We start from the raw sequence: 25,682 nt of genomic DNA, 5'->3' as shown, positions 1-25,682 counted from the left end.
TCACCAAAAGCTAGTGAAAAAACTGGAGTTGTTTGAGCTTCGGCACTTTGATTGTAGTTTAGGAACTAATGTTAAATGGTACTTTGATTGTAGTTTGGATAATGTTTTTGTGGTGTAAGTTATGATGTAAACTATTAAACTTGTTTTGCTTCTATGCTTTTGGGATGCAAGTTGTAATGTAAAACTGATCAAGTCTAGGCCTTTCGAGCTTTAATACAATGTTCTTAGGCTTTTATCGTGGTTGTGCAACAGAATGTGTTATCTCTATATTTCAGTGTATGTCCTGTTTATAATCTCTCTGGATAGTGGCAATAAGGTCATCACAATTGATAACATAAAGTTCAAACGCCAGCAAACACACACAATACATGGAGGACATAATTAACAAAAAGGTAAGAGTTAATACCACAAATTGAAACCTCTAATTCTAGATACAACAAACAAAATGCCACAAATTCAATACACAAAGGTTCATGGTTACATAACACCTCCTAGCATTTGAACAACCAAAAATACACATTGAAATATAAACTAATAATAAGCAACATCTTCAAAATTTTCCTCTTCTTCAATTTAGCCTCAAGTTTCATTTTATCCTTCTGTAAGCCAAGAATTAATGCCTTTGATTGGCCAGAAAATTCTAGATCATACCACTGAAAAAATCCACAAGCCACACGACTCTTAGCCTGAATATTTTAACCAAACCATTATAAATAAAATAAAATTTTAGCCATATTATATCACATAAAATATGATGATTTGAAAGATAATTACCCCATAGTATTTGCATCCAAAAAAACATCATCCTGGGTTAGCATTTGTCGTTGACGTTCTCAAAGAAGCAGGCTGCCCACAACCACAAAATACATTAAACCGCATCTCCTATAAATAATTGAGTGTTTCTTCTTTCAAATAACTTTGGGTAAGAATGAATGATGGATAAAAGGAGAAAGATAAGAAATAAACTCAATAATAACAAGAGAGATAATTTCAAATGGATTAAGATGAAGAAATTGAGAAGAAGCGTGAAAACATGGAGAAGAAAGGTGAAAAAAATGAGAAGAAAGGTGAACAATGGAAAAGAAAGGTGTAGTATAAAGAAAAAGAGGAGAAAATTTAAGTTTTAAAAAAAGGGGGCTAATTAGCGTTAGTTGCTGTCAGGTAGGCCCATTTTAATTATTATTGTCACCCTTCACGCACTCTTAAGCGACTTATTTCACACAATATGCCACATAAGCGACCCGGGAGGGGGGGGGGGTGTTATTATGAAGGGGGATATAGTTCAGGGGGTTTTCGGGGACACTCGATAGTTTAGGTAGGAAACTAACAAAGATCGTATAGTTTAGGAGGGTTTGAGGGTATTAACTCTACTTTTTTCTTCTTACATGTGCTTTTGCTCTCCTTTTCCACGACCCCGTTTATATAGTCTATTTTGTAAAAGAAATGTTTTTGTATTTAGTGTTTAGGAAAATTCAAGAAATGCATGATATATTGACTAATTGACACAACATTATTTTTATTTAATCATAATTTTTGGATGTATATTCTTACTCGATTTATAACTTGATTATGATACATAGATATAAGGTGAAATACATAAATGGTCTCTTTAAGTTATCCACAACGATCAAACAACATCCTCAACTGACCCGTTTACCATTTAGACACTTCAAGTGACTATTAAGTGTATCAAGTAAACATCCAAGTGCAGCAGACCACATGCGTGAATTACACTTGCCAATGACGTGTCAAATGAGCCAATTAAAGAACAACACGAGTAATTTGTAATAAAAAATGACACATATAATTAACAAAAAAAGAAAATACATCTAAAGAAGAAAAAGAAACCCCTTTCCTTTACTTTTATCAAAATCAGCGCTATCCCCCCTCTTCTTCCCCCTCCCTTTCATCTTCTTCATTACGCCCATTCTCGTCCCCCATCCCTTGCCTTTCGCAAATCCACACAATAAATTAAAACTCATACAAATATGAAACAACATAGATTAGCCAAATAGAGAACCCACTAAGGGATCATTAATGGACCTCGTTAGAGAAGCTCCTCTTATGCGATCTCTATCGCCAAAAAATTTGTTCTCCAAGAAAAGCTAAATAAAATGGTTCTATTGGAATCTTCATCTTCTCTCTCCATTATTTTCTTGATTATGAATTTGGATTTATATCACTTTTTTATCTATCCTTAAAATTGTTTGCCGAAGAAAATGAAAGAGGGTGGAGAAATTTTGTTCTAATGGTAGAGATGAGGGTGACAAGTTGTTGCTGCATTTTTGCTGCTTCTTTCAGCTGGGCTTGGGACTGATTTTGGGTCGACGAAACTAGGCGGAGCTCTGAATAGTATTGTCACGACCCAAAATTTCCCACCGACTGACCGTGATGGCACCTAACATTTCACTTGCTAGGCAAGCCAACGTTAGAGATTCATTAAACCAATTCCTTATTTCCATTCAGTAATTAACAATAATTAACTAAGATAAAATATAATAAGTGCAGAATATCATAAAACTGTATTAATTACTACCACCCGGATCTAGAGTCACAATTCACGAGCATTCTAGAATTTACTACAAATAATAGTCTGAAAGAAATACAACTGTCTGAATGAAAGAGACGGTAGAACAAAAAAGATAGACGGGGCCTTCAAGGTCTGTAAACGCCGACAGATCTACCTTGAGTCTCCGGACAGCGGACCAATAGAAAAATCTCGATCAACCCAAACCAGTATCAAAATCTGTACAGAAAGTGCAGAGTGCAGTATTAATACAACCGACCCTATGTACTGGTAAGTGTCGAGCCTAACTTCGGCGAAGTAGTGACGAGGCTAGGACAAGACACCCACGTATAACCTGAACAGTATAATCATGCTAGTGGCAAAAACAGTAAATAAAGAAATAATGCAGAAATAATGGGAGGGGAACATACAGTGGGGGAATACAACCTAAAGAGTGAGAATAATGAAAAGACAGAATTAAACCGGAAATCTTTAAACGAATTGAGCAATTAAAACAGCAAGGAAAACTGCACGACATCACCCTTCGTGCTTTTACTCTCATAATATACACGACATCACCCTTCGTGCTTTAAACCTCTCATAATATACATGGCATCACCCTTCATGCTTTTACTCTCTTTCTCACAATATAAATAATTCATGCACGGCATCACCCTTCGTGCTTTACACTCTTCCTTACCATATAAATAAATCATGTGCGGCATCACCCTTCGTACTTTACACTCTTCCTCACAATATAAATAAATCATGCACGGCATCACCCTTCGTGCTTTACACTCTTCCTCACAATTCACAAAATCAATAACAACGGATAGAGAGAAGTTTCACAAAGAAATCAATATTTCATCAATGATTACTTTCACAATTTAACATCTCAGCCTCGAATCAATATTCACAATTTTATCAACCTTGGTAGAACCGGATACAAGTCTCCCAACATTTCAACAACAACAATAAGTATGGATAACAAGATTTAAGACTACAAATTTGTAAGAATGGAATTTCACTCGCATGCTATGACTCGACCACAACGCATAGATGCTCGTCACCTCAACTATACATCGTATTCAACAACAAAACACGTAGCAAATACTCACACAATACCTATTCCCTCAAGCCAAAGTTAGACACAACACTTACCTTAATTTCGCAAGCCACTCACTGCTCAAGTACCGCTTTTCCTTTAGAATTCACCTCCAACCCACTTGTATCTAATCATAATTAGTTTAATATCATCAATTATTGCTAAATAAATCAACTTTAATGCATAATTATAGTTTTCCTAAGTTTTCCCAACAAAAGTCAAAAACCGACCTCGAGCCCGCTTGGTCAAAACCCGAGGTTCGGACCAAAATTCATTTATCCATTCACCCCGAGCCCGGATATATAATTAGTTTTGGAATCCGATCTCAAATTGGGGTCTAAATCCTCAAATTTTCAAAATCCCTAGTTTCTACCCAAAACCCCTAATTCTACTATGAAAACCTTAGATTTTAGGTTGAAATCTTGTACAATGTAGTGAAAGATTGAAAGAAACCAGTTTACAATCACTTACCTATGATTTGGGGAAGAAATGGTCTTTGGAAAATCGCCTCTTGTGTTTTAGGTCTTGAAAATTTGGTAAATGAATGAAAATTCCCATCCAAAAGTCATTTTGATCAGCTGCAGATGTCGCATTTGCGACCTGAGCTTCGCAAATGCGAAGGAGTCATCGCAAATGTGAAGCCCTTCACACTTCTGCTGCCTTCGCAAATGCAAAGATAAGTTTGCAAATGCGACCTTGAATCTTCGCAAATGCGACTAAATGATCGCATTTGCGATCACTGCCCATCCCCGACCCCCTTCGCAAATGCGAAAGAAAACTCGCAAATGCGAAAACTATTGGCCCAGCTTCTCTTCGCATTTGCGATGAAAAGCTCGCAAATGCGAACCTCTCAGAGGTCACAATTGCGATGCCTGATCTCGCAAATGCGAGATCAGAGGCCAGCAATAATATCAGATGCCCAACAGTGTTTTCCAAGCCAAATCTCACTCCGTAGCCTATCCGAAGCTCACCCGAGCCCTCAGGGCTCCAAACCAAACATGTACACAAGTCTAAATATATCATACGGACTTGCTCGCGCAATCAAATCGCCAAAATAACACCTAGATCTACGAATTTAGCACCAAATCAAATAAAATTCTCAAGAACACTTTAAAATTCATATCTTCTCAATTGGACGTCCGAATCACGTCAAATCAACTCCGTTTCTCACTAAATTTCACAGAAAAGTCTGAAATATCATAATAAAACTGTACCGGGCTCCGGAACCAGAATACGGATCCATCACTAACAATGTCAAACATCAATCAATTCTTAAAAATAAATAAATTTTTAGACTTTTAATTTTCATCAAAAATTCATAACTTAAGTTAGGGACCTCCGAATTCGATTCTGGACATATGCCCAGGTCCCATAATTCGATACGGACCCACCGAGACCGTCAAAACATAGATCCGGGCCCGTTTATTAAAAATATTAATCAAAGTCAACTAAAATTAACTTTTAAGGCATAAATTCTTACTTTCATCAATTTTCAATATAAAAGCTTTCCGGAAAGCTGCCCGGATTGTGCACGCAAATCGAGGAGGAAAAAAATGAGCTTTTTAAGGCTTAAGAGTGCAGATTCGAGTTCTAAAACATAAGATGACCTTTTGGGTCATCACAAATATGGGCAGTAAAGTTTTGTGGTGAAAGGTGGCAGTTTCTGGTGAGTTACGGTGGCTTAGTTCGAGCTTTGATGGCTGGTTTTCCTCACCTCCATGGTGGTTTCACGGTGGGGTTGAGGTGGTTTAGTTAAGAAGAAAGGAAGAAGAGAGGCTAAGTTGCGACTGCTTCAACTAGCTACTATGGTGCTGTAAGATTTCTTTTTCAAAGAATATTAAAATTAGGCTGAAAAAATAACTTCGCGCTCTCAAAATTTTGTTAGGAAACATGTATATGCCTTATCAGCAACATGTGGTTACTGGATACACTTAATAGTCACTTGAAGTATCTAAATGATAATTGGGTTAGTCGAGGAGGCGATTTGATCGTTGTGGACAACTTAAAGTGGCCGTTTATGTATTTTGCCTAGATATAAGTTAGATGCAAAAATACATTCTCATTTGTTTTTTTAAGATTAAGACGTCTAAATCTGAATACACTTCTGAATATCAAGATGTGCATTAAGATTAGGACATTGAAATATGAATACGCAATTGAATATTAAGATGTGTATCAAGATCTGAATACTCAATGATTAACACTGTTTATTTTTTAACATCTGAATGTATAAAATTTATCTTTATTTGAAAATTAATAAACACAAAATTCAAATAAAATATTAATTAATCTAATATTCTATTATATATATATATATATATATATATATATATATATATATATATATATATATATATATATATATATATATATAAAAGTATAAAAGTACGAATGTTTTATGCTAAATGTTGAACGACTAAAATATCCTTGAAATATTGATCGACTTATATACCCTTAATTAATTAGATATCTCTACAATATTAATGTACAAAACTGTAAAAGTCTTGCAATTAAAGTCCAAGATTTTGTAAATAAGACCAAATTTTACGTTGAAGATTGTATTTTAATAAAGAATAATCGAAGAAAGAGATAAAATTTTATGAAAATTAGGAGAACGGGAAGCTTACTTCGAAAAGGAAGCCATATTGTAGCCATATATTAATTTGAACCCAAACTCTAAATAGTCTAAAATTTGTGTGTCCAATATAGAGTTGAAGTTTCAAAGCAATCTCACTTAGACTAGAATACTGTGAATCACTTATTGCCTTTATATGAAGGTCACAATTTATTTTAACGAGTAGTACCAATAACAATAATAAATAAGGAACTGAAGATAGTAACGAGCTACACAGTTATGGTTCATTTTCAGTAATCCCAACAAAGAATAGACATGCTATCAAATCTGGCAGTTTAATGTCAAATCAATTTTTATACAGTTCCTGTTCATGTAATCAGTATATCAACAATCTTTCAAAAATTTCACAACAATGACAGATAGCAACTAAGTACAACAACAAATGAAAATCAAGTACAACCTCTCAGGACAACAATCATTCACTGGGCTCCCAGCCCTCATCATTCCCTGGGCTCCCAGCCCTCATCACTCACTCAATGGGTACCCGCGCTCACTGGGGGTGTACAGGCTCCGGGGGGGCTCCTACAACCCAAGCGCTATAATCTGCACTGACAACTCATGTGCTGCACGGACAACTCACGTGCCATAATATAAATATCTGGATACGCATGGCCAACTCACGTGTTGTACGGCCAACTCACGTGGCATAGTATAATATAAGGATCCGCACGGCCAACTCACGTGCTGCACGGCCAACTCACGTGCTATAGTATAATATAAGAATCCGCACGGCCAACTCACGTGCTATAGTATAATATAGGGATCTGCACGGCCAACTCACGTGATATAGTATCAACATCTCATAATCAGGCCCTCGGCCTCACTCAGTCATAAATCTCTCCAGTCTCTCGGGCTCTCAATAATCATGAAATCAGCCCAAACAACAATGATATGATGTATCAATAATAATAACAGAGACTGAGATAAAATGTGCAAGTAAAAATTGAGACTGAGTACGTATAGCATTTAGCAGGCAATTCAACAAGTACGCGACCTCTGTGGGTCCTAACAGTACTATCACATAGCCTAAGCATGATTTCTAATATGATTTACAGTCAAATTTTATCAACACATAGAGAGCATATAGCTAACAATAAATTATTCAACTTTACAGTTTTCCGGGACGGACCAAGTCACAATCCCCTCGGTGCACGCCCACACGCCCGCCACCTAGCATGTGCGTCGCCTCCAAAATAATCGCATGATACCAAAATATGGGGTTTAATACCCCCAGGACCAGATTTAAAACTGTTACTTACCTCAGAGCGTGAAATTCTTTACTCTGCTATGCCTTTGCCTCGCAAATCGGCCTCCGAATGCCTCGAATCTAGTAATAAATAATTCGTTTCAGTCAATAAAATTTATTGGAATTAACTTCATAAGAAAATGCTAATTTTTCGTAAAAATCCGAATTTTAGCTCAAAAATTGCCTGTGGGGCCCACGTCTCGGAACTTGACAAAAGTTACAAAATCTGAAAGCCCATTCAACCACGAGTCTAACCATACCAATTTTATCAAAATCCGACCCCAACTCGACCCTTAAATCTTCAATTTAAACTAAGAGGGTTTTCAAACTTTTCCAACTTAATTCGCCAATTAAATGATAAAAACGACCATGGATTCGGGTAATTTAACCAATATTGAGTTAAGAACACTTACCCCGTTATTTCCTCTGAAAATCACCCAAAATTCTCCTCAATCCGAGCTCCAAATCTTCAAAAACTGAAAATGGGACGAAGTCCCATTTTCAGAACTTAAACTCACTGCCCAAGCTTTTCTTCTTCGCGAACACGGTCAGTGCCTCGCGTTCGCGAAGCACAAAATAGCTCCCGTCCAAATTCTTCCTTCGTGAATGCGAGATCACCCTCACGTTCGCGAAGCACAAAATGCCTCTACCTCAATGCCTTCTACACGAACGCGTTCAACCCATCGCGAACGCGATGCTTCGTTCCCCCTCACTATGCGAACGCGACGCCTCAAACGCGAATGCGTAGACCAATTGCCTGGGGTCCTCAGCTGCTTCCTCTCTTCTTCGCGAACGCCTAACACCTCTCGCGTTCGCGATGCACACCTAGTCTACCCTTCGCGAACGCATTCTTCTCTTCGCGAACGCGAATAAAAAATATTGCCAGCCTCTCAGTTTCTCTTCGCGAACGCGAAGAGCAAATATTGCCAGCCTCTCAGTTCCTCTTCACGAACGCGAGGCTGAACGCGAAGAGCAAATATTGCCAGCCTCTCAGTTCCTCTTCACGAACGCGAGGCTCCACTCGCGAACGTGATGAAGGAAACCAGATGGTGCATCAGAAAAATTCCAGCTGAGTTCCAAGTCCATAATCCAACCCGTTAAGCATCCGAAACTCATCCGAGCCCCTCGAGACCTCAAACAAATATACCAACAAATCCTAAAATATCATACAAACTTAGTCGAACCCTCAAATCACCTAAAACAATGCTAAAATCATGAATTACATCCTAATTCAAGCCTAATGAACTTTGAAATTTCTAATTTCTACAAACGACTCCGGAACCTATCAAATCACGTCCGATTGACCTCAAATTTTGCACAAAAGTTATAAATGACATAACATAGGTACTCAAATTTTCAGAATTGGATTTCGAACCCGATATCAAAAAGTCAACCCACCGGTCAAACTTTCCAAAAATTTAGCTTTCGGCATTTCAAGCCTAATTCCACTACGGACCTCCACATAATATTCCGGACACCCTCATAAGCCCAAAATCATCATACAGAACTATTGGAATCATCAAAATGTAAATCCGAGGTCGTTTACACATAGGTCCATATCCGGTCCACTTTTCTAATTTAAATTTTCAATTATAAGACTAAGTGTCTCATTTCACTCCGAATTCCTTCTCGACCCGAACTCACTAACACGATAAGTCATAAAATAACTATAAAGTATAAATTGAGCAGTAAATGGGGGAACGGGACCATGATACTCAAAATGACCGGTCGGGTCGTTACAGATACGCATGCGGTGAGATAAGGGTGGCTTGCAACGCTCTACTAGTAAGGGAACTACTGGAAGTCATGCGGTGATATAAGGTCAGTGTGTTGAAACCCATGCAGTGAGATAAGAGTGGATTGAAACGCGTGACTAGTAGGGGAACTACTAAAAGTCATGCGGTGTGATAAGGGTGGCTTAAAAACGCGGGATGCTATTTCGGAAAAAATAATTTCTTTAAAATTAAATGTGAAGGCTCCCGCGGTGATATAAGAAAATGAGATATTGTGAATTTATTTATGAGTTGGGACTACGAGGCGGTACCTCGGGAGTACCCTTTTGTTGATATTTCTCTATGGCTGCACTTGCCTTTGGTTACTTTATTTTTCCGAAATTTGTAACTTCTTGTGTTTTTCGTGATGTATTATTTCACCTAATATTACGTGTTTTGTATTTCTTGAGGTATTGTGTTGACCTTGACTTTTTCGTACGAGACTTGGAGGATTTGTATTTTTGGGTTGTATTTGTTTTGATGATTGAGTTATTTTAAATAAAAGAAAAATTCTAATATGTTTTAATTTAATAAATTTTATATCCAAATCAGTAGTTGATCTGATGTTTTATTTTAATTGAAATGTTATTTTCTCCACCCAAATGATTCTAAAATAAATTCATTCATTTATTGATTTCTTACTTGATTTAAATATTTTTAACCTTACTTTATTGAAAAATAAATTGATCATGTGGATCTTATATACATTGAGGATATTGGCACGTGAGTTGTCCGTGCAGTTGAGAAGGGCACGAGGTGCCGAGGAAGTATGATAATTTTATTATGGGCACGAAGTGCCGTGGAGATATGAAAAATGGACTGAGACCCTTGTTTATAAAAATATAAAAATGAGCTGAGACCCGTATTTTTTATGATTTTGAAATGAGGTGTCACATGGTGACTCTTTAATCGAAAGAATTATATGAAAGAAATTATATTTGAAAAAGTGTTTTATTCGTAAGAATTATATGTGAAAGATATTTAATTGAAGAACTTGATTTAACTGGGTGTAATTGTTTTTATTAATTGTTGAGCGATATTAAGTGCTGATTTTATTGTCTTATTGTGCATATCATTGGTTGTTTTATATTTCCTTGATGTTATTTATTTCCTATTATTTTGTATATTATACTGCACAGGTTATTAGACTAGTGAGTGTCTTGACTGTACCTCGTCTCTACTCCATTGAGGTTAGTCTTGATACTTATTGGGTACCGACCGTGGCGTACTCATACTACACTTCTGCATAATTTTGTGTAGAGCCAGGTATTGAAGATAACGGACTTGAGCGGAGTTAAAGCGGGATCGTACGGATTCAGGGTAGAGCTGCTTGGTCGTCGTAGTCCCTTGGAGTCTTCTAATTTCATTGTACTGTTAACTTGTAATCAAATAATATTGTATATTCGGTCTTCGTGATCATTCTATGTATCCAGTTAGAGTTTGTGACTCAGTGCTACCAGTCTTGGGAGGTTGTATATCGTAATTATTTTCGCTGTTAGTTTTGATTACAAAAATAAATGGCTTCAAAATGTAATTGAAATCGGCTTACCTAGTCTTAGAGACTAGGTGCCATCACGACGCCTGTGGTGGGATTTTGGGTCGTGACAAGTTGGTATCAGAGCTCTAGGTTTATAGGTTCTAAGAGTCACAAACGAGTCTATTAGAGTCTTGTGGATCGGTACGGAGACGTCTGTACTTATCTTCGAGAGGTTACAGAACTGTTAGGAAATTTTCATTTCTTTCATTCCTGTCGTGCGGAATTTGTTGAATTTGGAATTTGAGCCTTTGTATCTCTATTCTCTCACAGATGGTGAGGACACGTGCTACTGGGTTAGCTGAGTACGCATCCGCTCATACTGCCAGGGCTGTAAGAGGTCGGGGCCGAGATAGAGGCCGAGGTAGAGGTCGAGAAAGGGCACGTGCTGCGACTAGAGCACCTGTCAGAACAACCGTTGAGGAGCCACCAGTAGCTCCAGTTGGGGGACAGGTACCAGAAGCACCTGTTGGTACCCCAGGACTTCAGGAGACTTTAGCATAGTCCCTGAGTATGTTTGGTACATTGAATCAGGCGGGATTGATCTCTGTTGCACCAAACATTCTGTAGATTGGGGGAGTAGCTCAAACTCCTATCACAACTCCAGAGCAACAGGTTCACGTTGGTCAGGTTTCGGGTGTAGTACCGGTACAACCTGTTATTTCGGTTCGGCCTGAGGTCAGGCCAGAGGAATCAGAAGAAGAACAAAAGAGACTTGAAAGGCTTAAGAGGTATAGTCCACATACTTTCAGTGGCACAGCTACTGAGAATGCCCAAGAATTTCTAGAAAATTATCACAGTATTCTCCGCACCATGGGTATTGTGGAAGTGAGCGAAGTTTCCTTTACTACATTTCAACTGTCAGGCGCAGCGTATCGGTGGTGGCGAATCTATGAAGAAGGTAAACCAGCCGATGCCACACCACTAACTTGGGCTCAATTTTCGGAAATATTCTTGAAAGAGTTTGTTCCCCAGACTCTCAGAGATGTGTGGCGCACAGAGTTTGAACGGTTGCGTCAGGGCACTACGACAGTGTCAGAATATGCTATCACGTTCAGTGAGTTAGCCCATCATGCACCTATCTTGGTTCCTACAATCAGAGAGCGGGCCCACAGATTCATTGAGGAGCTCGAATATGATATTAAAATATGCATGGCTCGAGAATTGCAAACTGATACTCCATTTCAACAAGTAGTGGAGATTGCAAGGAAGATTTAGGGTGTTTTAGGCGAGGAAAGGGAGTCTAAGGACATCAAAAGGTCTCGAGGATCTGGAGGGTTCAGTGGATTTTACTCTTCAGCTAGAACCCATTATAGCGGAGGCTCGTGCAGTCGGTCAGCTCAGTCCGCACATCAGATTACTCGGAGTACTCCAGTTTACAATACACCACCGACACGAGATTCTTATAGTGGTTATTCCAGTTATCCGGCATAGACTCAGTACGAGCATCCGCGACCTCAGAGGGGTTATTATGAGTGTGGTAATACTAGGCATATCATGAGAGATTGTCCCAGACTTGGGAGGGGTGGATTTCATCAGAACACTCTAGCTACAAGCTTTATTCCAGTCGATACTCCACGTGCACAGTCAGCTAGAGGTGGAGGACAGGCGGGTAGTGGGCGCTAAGAGGTGGAGGCCCGACCCATTGATCTAATCACTATGATTTGGCTGAGGCCAATACACCAGATGGTGTCGTTACAGGTACGATCCTGATTTTTATTATAAAAGGATATTTTTCTTAATTTGATTTGGTTCTGAATATTGAGGTGAGTTTTCCTATTATGCTCCACTTATGGGTGAGCTTCATAAATTTGTGACCCACTATATATGTTTATCCCTATTGGAAGATTTGAAGGTATGAGCCCGTGTCTGTCATTTTATTTTTATACACCAGTGAGGGATATAAGTCCAAAAGTAATTTTTTTATTATTCATTATTGTGGGTTTATTGTGTTTCGGAATAATTGATTCCAATTTTTATGAATTATATGCCCTACCGATATGAGGGTTCATTATGTGTTGTGAAAACTGTTTATGAAATTTATTGAAAAGAAGAGAGAAAGGAAATTGAAATTTCAGTTGGCACAATGTGCAAAATACTTGTGATTCGGAGTTGAGGACGAGATCCTCGTATTTTTATATGGTGTGAAATATTTAAACCGGGCTACAAGCCGCGATGGAAGTTATATAAGGACGAGGTCCTTGTGGTGAAATGTTTATGAGTTTAAAATTCTCCCTTGTGAAATTTAATTTGTGCAATAATATTAATAGGGAGGGATGCATGTTAGGATTATTTAATAATGCTTGTATATTTTCTGTTCATATTCAGCCATTTTCGTATTGTAAATATTGAGTTTTAGCCTATGAGGTGAGTGTCAGGTGGCGTTAAATGTGACTCATTAATCCGAGTAAGTAATTATGAGGTCTTCATGCCTCACGTTCTGTTGTCAGTGTTGAGAAAATTCGAAATGAGGTGATGGATAATAAGATATTAATTGATGATGCTGGAATTAATTATGAACAACTTTTAAGACCATAGATGTGGTGATGAGCATACATATGATGTGCTTCATGTCCTGATATCATTATGATAAGGCAAGGCTGAGATTAATGTTATTGATATATACCCTGTGGTATTTTGTTGGGTTGTGGATATGTTGTTAGGAATTGTTTGGGTGTTACTCTGGCAGGTGGATAGGCCCAATTACAGGGAAGACTCTGCCGAAATTTCTGAAAAATTTGGAAGTTAGTAAAATTTGGGGGATTGAGATTTGCAAAAGAAGAGATAAATTATGTTATGTGTTTGAGGGCGAATGATCCTAAGAGGGGAATAATGTAGCACCCAGAGAAAGTTTTGAATTACTTCAATACTATTGAGAAAATTGATATGTGCATAGGCACGAGTTGCTATAGCTAGTTGAGACTAATACCGTGTGTTGTTGTGAAAAATCAGACCTTTTGAAATGTTGGAGTGTAAGAAATTGATCTTAAAATTTACAAATATGGATAAAAGAAATAATCTCAAATGAGATGATGTTGTCGGGGTTATCTCAAATGCAGTAACGTGGAATCAACGATGAGTTTATGTGTAAAAGTAAAATTATCAATTTGAAAACCTCAGAATAATTCTTAGAACATTTGAGGACGAACGTTTGTTTAAGAGGTAGAAAATGTAACGACCCGACTTGTCGTTTTAAGAATTAATGCCCCATTCTGTGACTTAATGTGATGACCCAAAAATGTCATCTTTAAATTTAATAAGTAATTCTGTGTTCTAAAACCTCAAAAATCACCATTTATCATTCCTCGACCTGCGTGCGCAGTCCGTACAATTTTCAGAAAAGTTTTTATGTGAAAAATGGATTAAAATGGGAAATAGAGCTTTAAAACTCAACTAAGTTGACTTTGGTCAACATTTTGAGCAAACGGATCCGGATCAGTGTTTTGAAAATTGTAGTAGGTCCGTATCATGATTTGGGACTTGGGCGTATGCCCGGAATCAAATTCCGAGGTCCCTAGCCCGAGATATGGAATTTTGATGAAAAATTAAAAGCTTGAAAGCTTAATGATTTCTAAGAAATTACTGATGTTGAATTTATTGACCTCGGGTCCGTATTTTGGTTCCGGAGCCCGGTATAGGTCCACTATAATATTTATGACTTGTCTGTCAAATTTGGTGGGAATCAGAGTTGATTTGACGTGATTCAGACATCCGGTTGTAAAAATATAAGTTTTAAAGTTTTCTTGAAAACTTTCTTTGATTTGGTGTCTGATTCGTAGTTCTAGGTGTTATTTTGGCGATTCGATCAAGCGAGCAAGTTCGTATGATATTTTAGAACCTGTGTGCATATTTGGTTTGGATCTCCGAGGGCTCGGGTGAGTTTCGGATAGGCTACGGGATATTTTGAACTTTGAAAATCTGGTATTTTGCTGCAACATGTGTTCTGGCATGTTCTGCTTCACGTTCGCGAAGGTACTCTCGCGAATGCGAAGAGTAAACAAGGTAGCTGGATTTTTCTTCTTCAGGAACGTGAAGGCTTGGTCGCGAACGCGAAGCGATGGGGGCATTACCCTTCGCGAACGCGACCATCTCCTCGCCAACGCGTAGTGTTAGGTACACCTGGGGGAGGGTCGATCATTCTTTCAGCGCGAACGCGAGCTATGCCTCGCGAACACGAAGGCCGGGGGGGGAGGGGGGGAACCTTCACGAACGCGAAGGAGGACTCGCGAACGCGAAAGCCACGGGCTGGTACTCATCGCGAACGTGACAGGCCCTTCGCGAACGCGAAGAAGGCCTGACCCCTGTGACTTAAAACAGAATCAAAAACGGGATTTTCTCATTTTTCACAAACCCTCAATTATAACTCGGCTTAGGGGGGATTTCAAAGGAGTTTTTCACGATTTCGAACTGGGTAAGTTTTCCTTATCATATAGTGATTGTATTTCACAAATCCATGTCTATATTCATCATTTATTTCGGATTTAGATGGAAGAAATTGGAATTTTTGTAAAACTTTTCAAAAATAAAAAATTAAGATTTGAAGGTCCATTTGATATCGGAATTGGACAAATTTGGTATGGTTGAACTCGTATCGGAACGGGTGTTCAGATTTCGTGAGTTTTTTTGGGATTTGAGATGTGGGTTCCACTGCCGAATATTTTAATGAATTTTGGATTTTTATCCGAAAAATTTATAAATTCATATGGAATTAATTCCTATGATTAGTATTGAATATATTGAATTGTTTGTGAATAGATTTGAAGCTTTCAGAGACAAATTTAAAAGGAAAAGTTGTGGTGTAATAATTGATTGGAATTTACAAAGCGAGGTAAGTGTCGGGGTTAACCTTGACTTGAGGGAATAGAACCCTTAAATTGTTTATTATGTGAATTGCATGTAAACGGAGTATAGGCGAGGTGACGAGTGTCTATACGTCATCAAATTAATTGTTTGCCTGTTTACTTGAAAAATCATAAATTATTTTTAATCATAAATTAATTATTATAATAATTGTTTCTCTCTTATTCTTTGCAAATATAAATTCTTGAATTCCTTCATTAATTGTTACATGCTATTTGAATTATGTGCCTTAATTGTTATTTGACATTTAGCATAATAAATATTAAACAGCCTATTTGCTGCCTGATTTTCATAATAATTTACTATTTGTCATCGTTTGCTTCAGAATTAAACCATAATTATTGTATGCTTGTTGTCTCAAAATTTTATATTGATTGTTACATTTATTGGGAAAATTTCTTCTATAAGAATTGGTAAATGAAAATATTGGAGGAGCGGGTTGCACGCCGTAACATGATTGATTATAATAAATATATTGGAGCATCGGATTGCACGCCGCAACAGACTTATTAAAAGTCAATATTGGAGGATCGGGTTGCACGCCGCAATAGACTTATTAAAAGTCAATATTGGAGGATCGGGTTGCACGCCGCAATAGACTTATTAAAAGTCAATATTGGAGGATCGGGTTGCATGCCGCAATAGATTTATTAAAAGTCAATATTGGAGGATCGGGTTGCACGCCGCAACAGACTTGTTAAAAACTTAATATTGGAGGATCGGGTTTCACTCCGCAATAGACTTGATTAAAATGAATATGTTGGAGGAGCGGGTTGCACGCCGCAACAGAACTGAATGCGGATATATTGTGAGAGCGGGTTGCACGCTGCAACAGAAATAATGGAAATGATAATTGGTTATGACTACTGAGTTGCCTTCAATTATTATAAATGAATTACCTGATTTATTTATATTATTGTTGTTGTTACTAAGATTGCGTACAGGTTAATGTAAGTGAACCGCCTTAGCCTCGTCACTACTTCGTCGAGGTTAGGCTCAGCACTTACCAGTACATGGGGTCGGTTGTACTGATACTACACTCTGCACTTCTTATGCAGATTTTGGAGTTGGTCTCAGTGGCGTACCATAGACTTGCTCGGATTTCAGCTATCGGAGGAGACTTGAGGTATAACTGCATGGCATACGCAGTTCTGAAGTCCCCTTCTATTGTACTTTAGCTGTGTGTTTATTTCCAGACAGCTTTATTTTATTCAGACCTTTATTTGTATTTATTCTTGAAGCTCGTGCACTTGTGACACCAATTCTGGGATATTTTAGACACCGTTATTATTATGGATTATTTCAAAATTTCTTCCGCATTGCTTCCTTGTTATTAATAAATTTAAAATTGTTTTAAAAATGAATAATGTTATTCTAACGTTGGCTTGCCTAGCAAGTGAAATGTTAGGCGCCATCACGGTCCGAAGGTGGGAATTTCGGGTCGTGACAGTTGGTATCAGAGCACTAGGTTACTTAGGTCTCACGAGTCACGAGCAAGCTTAGTAGAGTCTGAAGGATCGGTACGGAGACGTCTGTAGTTATCTCTCAGAGGCTATGAAGTTTAGGAATGATATCACTTCTTTCTTATTCTGTCGTGCGATTTTATTCTATCATCGATGATTGAACCATTCTACTCTTATTCTCTCGCAGATGGTGAGAACACGTAATACCTCTACCAATGGACAGGGACCAGAACCCCCAGTGGAAACTATGGCCAGGGGTAGAGTTCGAGGCCGAGGTCATGCTAGAGGCCGAGGTAGAGCGCAGTCCAGAGCTCGAGCAGATGCACCTATTGAAGAACCTCAAATAGACCTTCAGGAGGATGTCCCAGTTCAGAATGTACCAGTTAGACCAGTTTAGGTCCCAGAAGGATTCATAGCCACTCTAGTGCTTCAGGACGCTCTAGTCCGATTGGTGAGTCTTATGGAGGGTATGGCCCAGAATGGTACATTTTTAGTGGCACCAGCCATCTCACAGGCTGGGGGAGGAGCACAAACTCCCACTACTCCCGCTCCGGAGCAGATGGCTCCCCAGAATCAGGCTCCAGAAGCCCCGCCAGTTGGGGTAGTTCAGCCAGTTGTTGCGGCACAGATCGGTGATAGGTCCGCCATGTCTTTTGAGGCCTTATTGAGACTGGATAAGTTTACCAAACTCTTTCCAGTTCACTTCAGTGGTACACCTTCTGAGGACCCACAGGATTATCTTGAACGCTGCCATGAGGTGCTGCGAAACATGGGTATAGTTGAGACCAATGGAGTTGATTTTACTGTATTCCAGATGACGGGTTCCGCCAAGAGGTGGTGGAAAGATTACACATTGACCCGACCAGTCGGATCGCCTGCACTTACTTGGGAGCAGTTCTCTCAGCTATTTCTGGAGAAGTTCCTCCCTATCACACTGAGAGAGGAATTCCGCAAGCAATTCGAGCGTCTACAGCAAGGAAGTATGACTGTTACTCAGTATGAGTCCCGTTTTGTGTATTTGGCCCGTCATGCTCTCCTTTTACTACCTACGGAGGGAGAGAGAGTGAGGAGGTTCATTGAGGGACTCACTCACCCTATCAGACTTCAGATAGCCAAGGAGACCGGAAGTGAGATTTCTTTTCAGGCCGCTGCTAATGTCGCAAGGAGGATCGAGATGGTTCTTGCACAGAAAAGATGGCAGAGGTCCGATAAGAGGCCTCGTCAGTTCGGTGGTTACAGTGGTGCCTCATCTGGAGGCCGGGTTAATTTTGGTAGGGGTCATCCTCCCAGACCGTTTCATTCAACACTTCATGTATCTCCCGGTGCTTCACGGAGTCACGGTCCTATTATGCCTTACTCTGGGCAGCCAGTATTCAGTGCACATTCAGCTCCTATCAGTGCACCACCACTCCAGAGTTGCTACAGTGGTTATCCTGCCCATATGGGTCAGCTTCAGCTTCAGCAGCCACGTCATCAGGATGGGTGTTATGAGTGTGGGAACATTGGTCAGATCAGGAGGTATTGCCCTAGATTGGCGAGTAACAGATCTCGGCAAGATTCTCGTGCCATCATACCGGCACCGGTTGCTTCACCACCTGCTCAGCCAGCTAGAGGTAGGGGTCAGGTAGTTAGAGGTAGAGGTCATGCCATTAGAGGTGGAGGTCAGACCGTTAGAGGTGGAGGCCAGCCAGTTAGAGGTCGTCCCAGAGATGCAGTTCAGAGTGGTGGGGCCCAGCCCCGATTTTATGCTTTTCCTGCTAGGCCTGAGGCCGAGTCATCTGATGCTGTGATCACAGGTATTATTCCAATTTGCCATAGAGATGCTTCAGTTCTATTTGAACCAGGATCTACTTATTCCTATGTGTCCTCCTATTTTGCTTCATATTTAGTTGTGCCTTGTGATTCTCTAAGTGCTTCTGTGTGTGTATCTACACCGGTGGGAGACTCTGTGGTAGTAGATCATGTCTACCGTTCGTGTGTGGTTACAATTGGTAATCTTGAAACTAGTGTGGATCTTCTACTTCTTGATATGGTAGATTTTGATGTCATCTTGGGTATGGATTGGCTGTCTCCTTATCATGCTATATTGGAATGTCATGCCAGGACAGTGACCCTAGCTATGCCGGGGTTACCTCGATTACAGTGGAAAGGAACTCATGGCCATTCTGCCAGCAGGGCTATTTCTTATATGAAAGCTCGGTGTATGGTAGAGAAAGGATATCTAGCCTATTTGGCTTATATTCGCGATCCCAGTGCGGATGTCCCTTTTATGGACTCAGTACCAGTTGTTCGTGAATTTTCAGAAGTATTTCCTGGAGATCTTCCAGGGATGCCACCCGACAGAGATATTGACTTCTGTATTGATTTGGCTCCGGGCACTCAGCCCATTTCTATTCCACCATACCGTATGGCCCCACCAGAGTTGAAAGAATTGAAAGTGCAGTTATAAGACTTGCTTGATCAGGGATTCATTAGACCCAGTGTCTCGCCCTGGGGTGCACCAGTATTATTTGTAAAGAAGAAAGATGGCTCGATGTGGATGTGTGTAGACTATCAGCAGTTGAATAAGGCCACTATCAAAAACAAATATCCGCTGCCAAGAATTGATGACTTATTTGATTAGCTTCAGGGTGCCAAGGTATTTTCGAAAATTGATTTGAGATCTGGTTACCATCAGTTGAAGATTAGGGCATCTGATGTCCCTAAGACATCTTTTCGGTCTCGGTATGGGCATTACGAGTTCCTAGTGATGTTATTTGTGTTGACAAATGCTCCGGCATCATTTATGGATTTGATGAATTGGGTGTTCAAGCCTTATTTGAATTCTTTTGTGGTTGTATTCATTGATGATATCTTGATTTACTCCAGCAGTCGAGAGGAGCATGAGCAGCATCTTCGATGTGTGCTTCACACCTTGAAGAATAATCAGTTATATGACAAATTTTCAAAATATGAGTTTTGGTTAGACTTAGTTGCCTTTTTGGGACATGTTGTATCGGCAGAAGGCATAAAGGTGGATTCTAAGAAGATTGAGGCTGTTCAAAATTGGCCTAGACCTACTTCAGTTACAGAGATCCGGAGTTTCCTGGGTTTGGCAGGTTATTATCATCGGTTCGTGGAAGGGTTTTCATCTATAGCAAGCACATTGACCAGACTAACCCAGAAGGGTGTTCTATTCAGATGGTCAGATGAGTGTGAGTTAAGCTTTCAGAAGCTCAAAACTGCTTTGACTACGGCGCCAGTATTGGTATTACCCACAGGCTCAGGATCGTATACGGTATATTGTGACGTATCTTACATTGGGCTTGGTGCTGTATTAATGCAAAATGGCAAGGTAATTGTATATGCGTCACGGAAGTTGAAAGTTCACGAGAAGAATTATCCTATTCATGACTTAGAATTGGCAACCATCATTCAAGCGCTGAAGATTTGGCGGCATTACCTCTACGTTGTCTCGTGTGAGGTATTTACTGATCATCGTAGCCTTCAGTATCTGTTCAAATAAAAAGATCTTAATTTGAGGCAGAGAAGATAGTTGGAGTTGTTGAAAGACTATGATATCACCATTTTGTATCACCCCGGAAAGGCCAATGTGGTGGCCGATGCCTTGAGTAGAAAGGTTGTGAGTATGGGCAGCCTTGCGCATATTCCGGTTGGTGAGAGTCCATTAGCTATAGATGTTAAGACTTTGGCTAATCAGTTTGTGAGGTTAGATATTTCAGAACCCAGTCGGGTTCTAGCTTGTACAGTCGCTCGGTGTTCTTTATATGAGAGCATTAGAGAGAGGTAGTATGGTGATCCTCATTTACTTGTCCTTAAGGACACGATGCGGCACGGTGATGCCAAACAGGTTGCTATGGGGGAAGATGGGGTTCTGCGAATGCAGGGCCATATTTGTGTACCTAATATGGATGGGCTTCGTGAATTAATTCTTGAAGAAGCACACAATCTCAGGTATTCTATTCATCCAGGTACCGCTAAAATATATCAAGATTTGCGGAAACATTATTGGTGGAGGAGAATGAAAAAGGATATAGTTTCACATGTAGCTCGGTGTCTGAATTGTCAGCAAGTTAAGTGCGAGCATCAGAGACCTGGTGGTTTGCTTCAGAAGTTAGAAATTCCTGAGTGGAAGTGGGAGCGTATCACTATGGAATTTTTTGTTGGGCTCCCACGGACTCAGAGAAAATTTGATGCAGTTTGGGTCATTGTGGACAGGTTGACCAAGTCAGCCCATTTCATTCTAGTGGCAGTTATATATTCTTTAGAGAGGTTAGCTGAAATTTACATTCGTGAGATTGTCCGCCTTCACGGTGTGCCCGTGTCTATTATTTCAGATCGAGGTACGCAGTTTACCTCACATTTCTGAAGGCCTGTACATTGTGAGTTAGGCACGCGGGTGGAGTTGAGTACAACATTTCATCCATAGACAGACGGACAGTCAGAGCGCACTATTCAGATATTGGAAGATATGCTTCGTGCTTATGTTATAGACTTTGGAGGTTCTTGGGATCATTTCTTACCACTTGCGGAGTTTGCTTATAATAATAGCTACCAGTCGAGCATTCAGATGGCTCCATATGAGGCATTATACGGAAGGCGATGCCGATCGCCAGTTGGTTGGTTTGAACCGGGAGAGGCTCGGCTGTTGGGTACCGATTTGGTACAGGGTGCCTTGGATAAGGTCAAGATTATTTAGGATCGACTTCGCACAGCTCAGTCTAGGCAAAAGAGTTATGCCGACCGTAAAGTTCGTGATATTGCATTCATGGTTGGAGAACGAATACTGCTCCAGGTTTCACCTATGAAAGGTGTAATGAGGTTCGGAAAGAAGGGAAAGTTGAGCCCTAGGTATATCGGACCCTTTGAAATTCTTGAAAGGGTAGATGAGGTAGCCTACAGGCTTGCATTACCACCTAGTTTATCAGCGGTTCATCCGGTGTTCCATGTGTCTGTGCTCTGGAAATATCATGGTGATCCGTCCAAGGTGTTAGATTTCAGCTCAGTCCAATTGGACAAAGATTTGACTTACGAGGAGAAGCCGGTGGCTATTTTAGCCCGGCGGGTCCGACAGTTGAGGTCTAAGAGTTATCCTTCAGTTCGGGTGCAATTGAGAGGTCAGCCGGTAGAGGCATCTACCTGGGAGTCCGAGTCGGACATACGGAGTAAATATCCACACCTCTTCTCCAGCTCAGGTACTTTTTCTAACTCCGTTCGAGGACGAACGTTTGTTTTAGAGGTGGAGAATGTGATGACCCAAAAATGTCATCTTTAAATTTAATGAGTAATTCTATGTTCTAAGACCTCGAAAAAAATCATTTATCATTTCTCGACTTGCGTGCGCAGTCCGTACAATTTTCCAGCAAGCTTTTATGTGAAAAATGGATTAAAATGGGAAATAAAGCTTTAAAACTCAACTAAGTTGACTTTGGTAAACATTTTGAGCAAACGGATCCGGATCAGTGTTTTGAAAATTTTGGTAGATCCGTATCATGATTTGGGACTTGGGCGTATGCCCGGAATCAAATTCCGAGGTCCCTAGTCCGAGATATGGAATTTTGATGAAAAATTAAAACCTTGAAAGTTTAATGATTTCTAAGAAATTACTGATGTTGAATTTATTGACCTCGAGTCCGTACTTTGGTTCCAGAGCCCGGTATAGGTCCACTATAATATTTATGACTTGTCTGCCAAATTTGGTGAGAATCGGAGTTAATTTAACGTGATTCGGACGTCCGATTGTAAAAATATAAGTTTTAAAGTTTTCTTGAAAACTTCCTTTGATTTGGTATCCGATTCGTAGTTCTAGGTGTTATTTTGGAGATTCGATCACGCGAGCAAGTTCGTATGATATTTTAGAACCTGTGTGCATGTTTGGTTTGGAGCCCTGAGGGCTCGGGTGAGCTTCGGATAGGCTACGAGATGTTTTGGACTTTGAAAATCTGGTATTTTGCTGCAGCGGGTGTTCTGGCATATTCTTCTTTGCGTTCGCGAAGGTACTCTCGCGAACGCGAAGAGTAAACTGGGCAGCTGGATTTTTCTTCTTCGTGAACGTGGGCATTACCCTTCGCGAACGCGTAGTGTTAGGTACACCTGGGGGAGGGTCGATCATTCTTTCAGCGGGAACACGAGCTACGCCTCGCGAACGCGAAGGCTAGGGGGGAACCTTCGCGAACGCAAAGGAGGACTCGCGAACGCGAAAGCCACGGGCTGGTACTAATCGCGAACGCGACATGCCCTTCGCGAACGCGAAAAAGGCCTGACCCCTGTGACTTAAAACAGAACCAAAAACGGGATTTTTCCCATTTTTTACAAACCCTCAATTATAACTCGGCTTAGGGGCGGTTTCAAAGATGTTTTTTACGATTTCGAACTGGGTAAGTGTTCTTTATCATATAGTGATTGTATTTCACAAATCTATATCTATATTCATCATTTATTTCGGATTTAGATGGAAGAAATTAGAATTTTTGTGAAACTTGCTAAAAATGAAAAATTAAGATTTGAAAGTCCATTTGATATCGGAATTGGACAAATTTGGTATGGTTGAACTCGTATCGGAACGGGTGTTCGGATTTTGCAAGTTTTTCCGGGATTTTAGACGCGGGTTCTACTGCCGAATATTTTAATAAATTTCGTATTTTTATCCGAAAAATTTATAAATTCATATGGAATTAATTCCTATGATTAGTATTGAATATATTGAATTGTTTGTGAATAGATTTGAAGCTTTCGGAGGCAAATTTAAAAGGAAAAGCTGTGATTGAATAATTGATTGGAATTTGCAAAGCGAGGTAAGTGTCGGGGTTAACCTTGACTTGAGGGAATAAAACCCTTAAATTGTTTGTTATGTGAATTGCATGTAAACGACGTATAGGCGAGGTGACGAGTGTCTATACGTCGTCAAATTAATTGTTTGCCTGCTTACTTTAAAAATCATAAATTATTTTTAATCATAAATTAATTATTATAATAATTGTTTCTCTCTTATTCTTTGCAAATATAAATTCTTGAATTCCTGCATTAATTGTTACATGCTATTTAAATTATGTGCCTTAATTGTTATTTGACATTTAGTATAATAAATATTAAACTGCCTATTTGCTCCCTGGTTTCCATAACAATTTGCTATTTGTCATTGTTTGCTTCATAATTAAACCATAATTATTGTATGCTTGTTGTCTCGAAATTTTATATTAATTGTTACATTTATTGGAAAAATTTCTTTTATAAGAATTGATAAATGAAAATGTTGGAGGAGCGGGTTGCACGCCGCAACAGACTTATTAAAAGTCAATATTGGAGGATCGGGTTGCACGCCGCAACAGACTTATTAAAAGTCATTATTGGAGGATCGGGTTGCACGCCGCAACAGACTTATTAAAAGTCAATATTGGAGGATCGGGTTGCACGCCGCAACAGATTTGTTAAAAAGTTAATATTAGAGGATCGGATTGCACGCCACAACAGACTTGATTAAAATGAATATGTTGGAGGAGTGGGTTGCACGCCGCAACAGAATTAAATGTGGATATATTGTGAGAGCGGGTTGCACGCTGCAACAGAAATAATGGAAATGATAATTGGTTATGATTACTGAGTTGCCTTCTATTATTATAAATGAATTAGCTGATTTATTTCTATTATTGTTGTTGTTACTAATATTGCATACAGGTTCATGTAAGTGAACCGCCTTAGCCTCGTCACTACTTTGTCGAGGTTAGGCTCAACACTTACCAGTACATGGGGTCGGTTGTACTGATACTACACTCTGCACTTCTTGTGCAGATTTTGGAGTTGGTCCCAGCGGCGTACCATAGACTTGCTCGGATTTCAGCTATCAGAGGAGACTTGAGGTATAACTGCATGGCGTCCGCAGTTCTGAAGTCCCCATCTATTGTACTTTAGCTGTGTGTTTATTTCAGATAGCTTTATTTTATTCAGACCTTTATTTGTAATTATTCTAGAAGCTCGTGCACTTGTGACACCAATTCTGGGATGGTATTTTAGACACCGTTATTATTATGGATTATTTCAAAATTTCTTCCGCATTTGCTTCCTTGTTATTAATAAATTTAAAATTATTTTAAAAATGGATAATGTTATTCTAACGTTGGCTTGCCTATCAAGTGAAATGTTAGGCGCCATCACGGTCCGAAGGTGAGAATTTCGGTTCGTGACACTTAAGGTCTCGAGAAGCTTCGCAATATGTATTATGACCTGCGTGTCTGGTTGAGCTTGATTTACGGATGATTAAGAGTGATTTGGGACATTTAGTCCCTAAGATGGGAGCTTAAGTCTTAGGATTTTGACTGTAGTCGGAACTGTGTAAAGACGACTCCAGAATGGAGTTCCGTCAGTTCTGTTAGCTTCGTTGGGTGATTTTGGACTTAGGAGCATGTCCGGACTGTGAATCTGAGGTCTGTAGCCAATTTAGGTTTCAAATGGCGAAAGTCGAATTTTTGGAGAATTGGACCGGAAGTGGACATTTTGATATCGTGGTCGGAATCTGATTTCAAAAGTTGGAGTAGGTCCATAATGTCAATTATGACTTGTGTGCA

The 25,682-nt window shown here is 39.6% G+C and overlaps 1 long non-coding RNA gene across 1 annotated transcript; it reads right to left on the bottom strand.

Annotated features, from left to right (window-relative positions):
• Window positions 1–346: 346 nt before the first annotated feature.
• LOC108943129 (uncharacterized) lies at window positions 347–1,193 on the bottom strand. Its single transcript, XR_001967028.3, has 2 exons — window positions 775–1,193; window positions 347–686 (listed from the first exon to the last, which is right to left on the bottom strand). It is a non-coding gene; the product is annotated as an uncharacterized lncRNA (long non-coding RNA).
• Between the last annotated feature and the right edge of the window lie 24,489 nt (window positions 1,194–25,682).

The sequence above is a fragment of the Nicotiana tomentosiformis genome, chromosome 6 (genome assembly GCF_000390325.3).
Source record: "Nicotiana tomentosiformis chromosome 6, ASM39032v3, whole genome shotgun sequence".
Taxonomy (NCBI): domain Eukaryota; kingdom Viridiplantae; phylum Streptophyta; class Magnoliopsida; order Solanales; family Solanaceae; genus Nicotiana; species Nicotiana tomentosiformis.
Note: the sequence above shows the minus strand (reverse complement) of the source record. Positions and strands in the feature narration are given on the sequence as shown.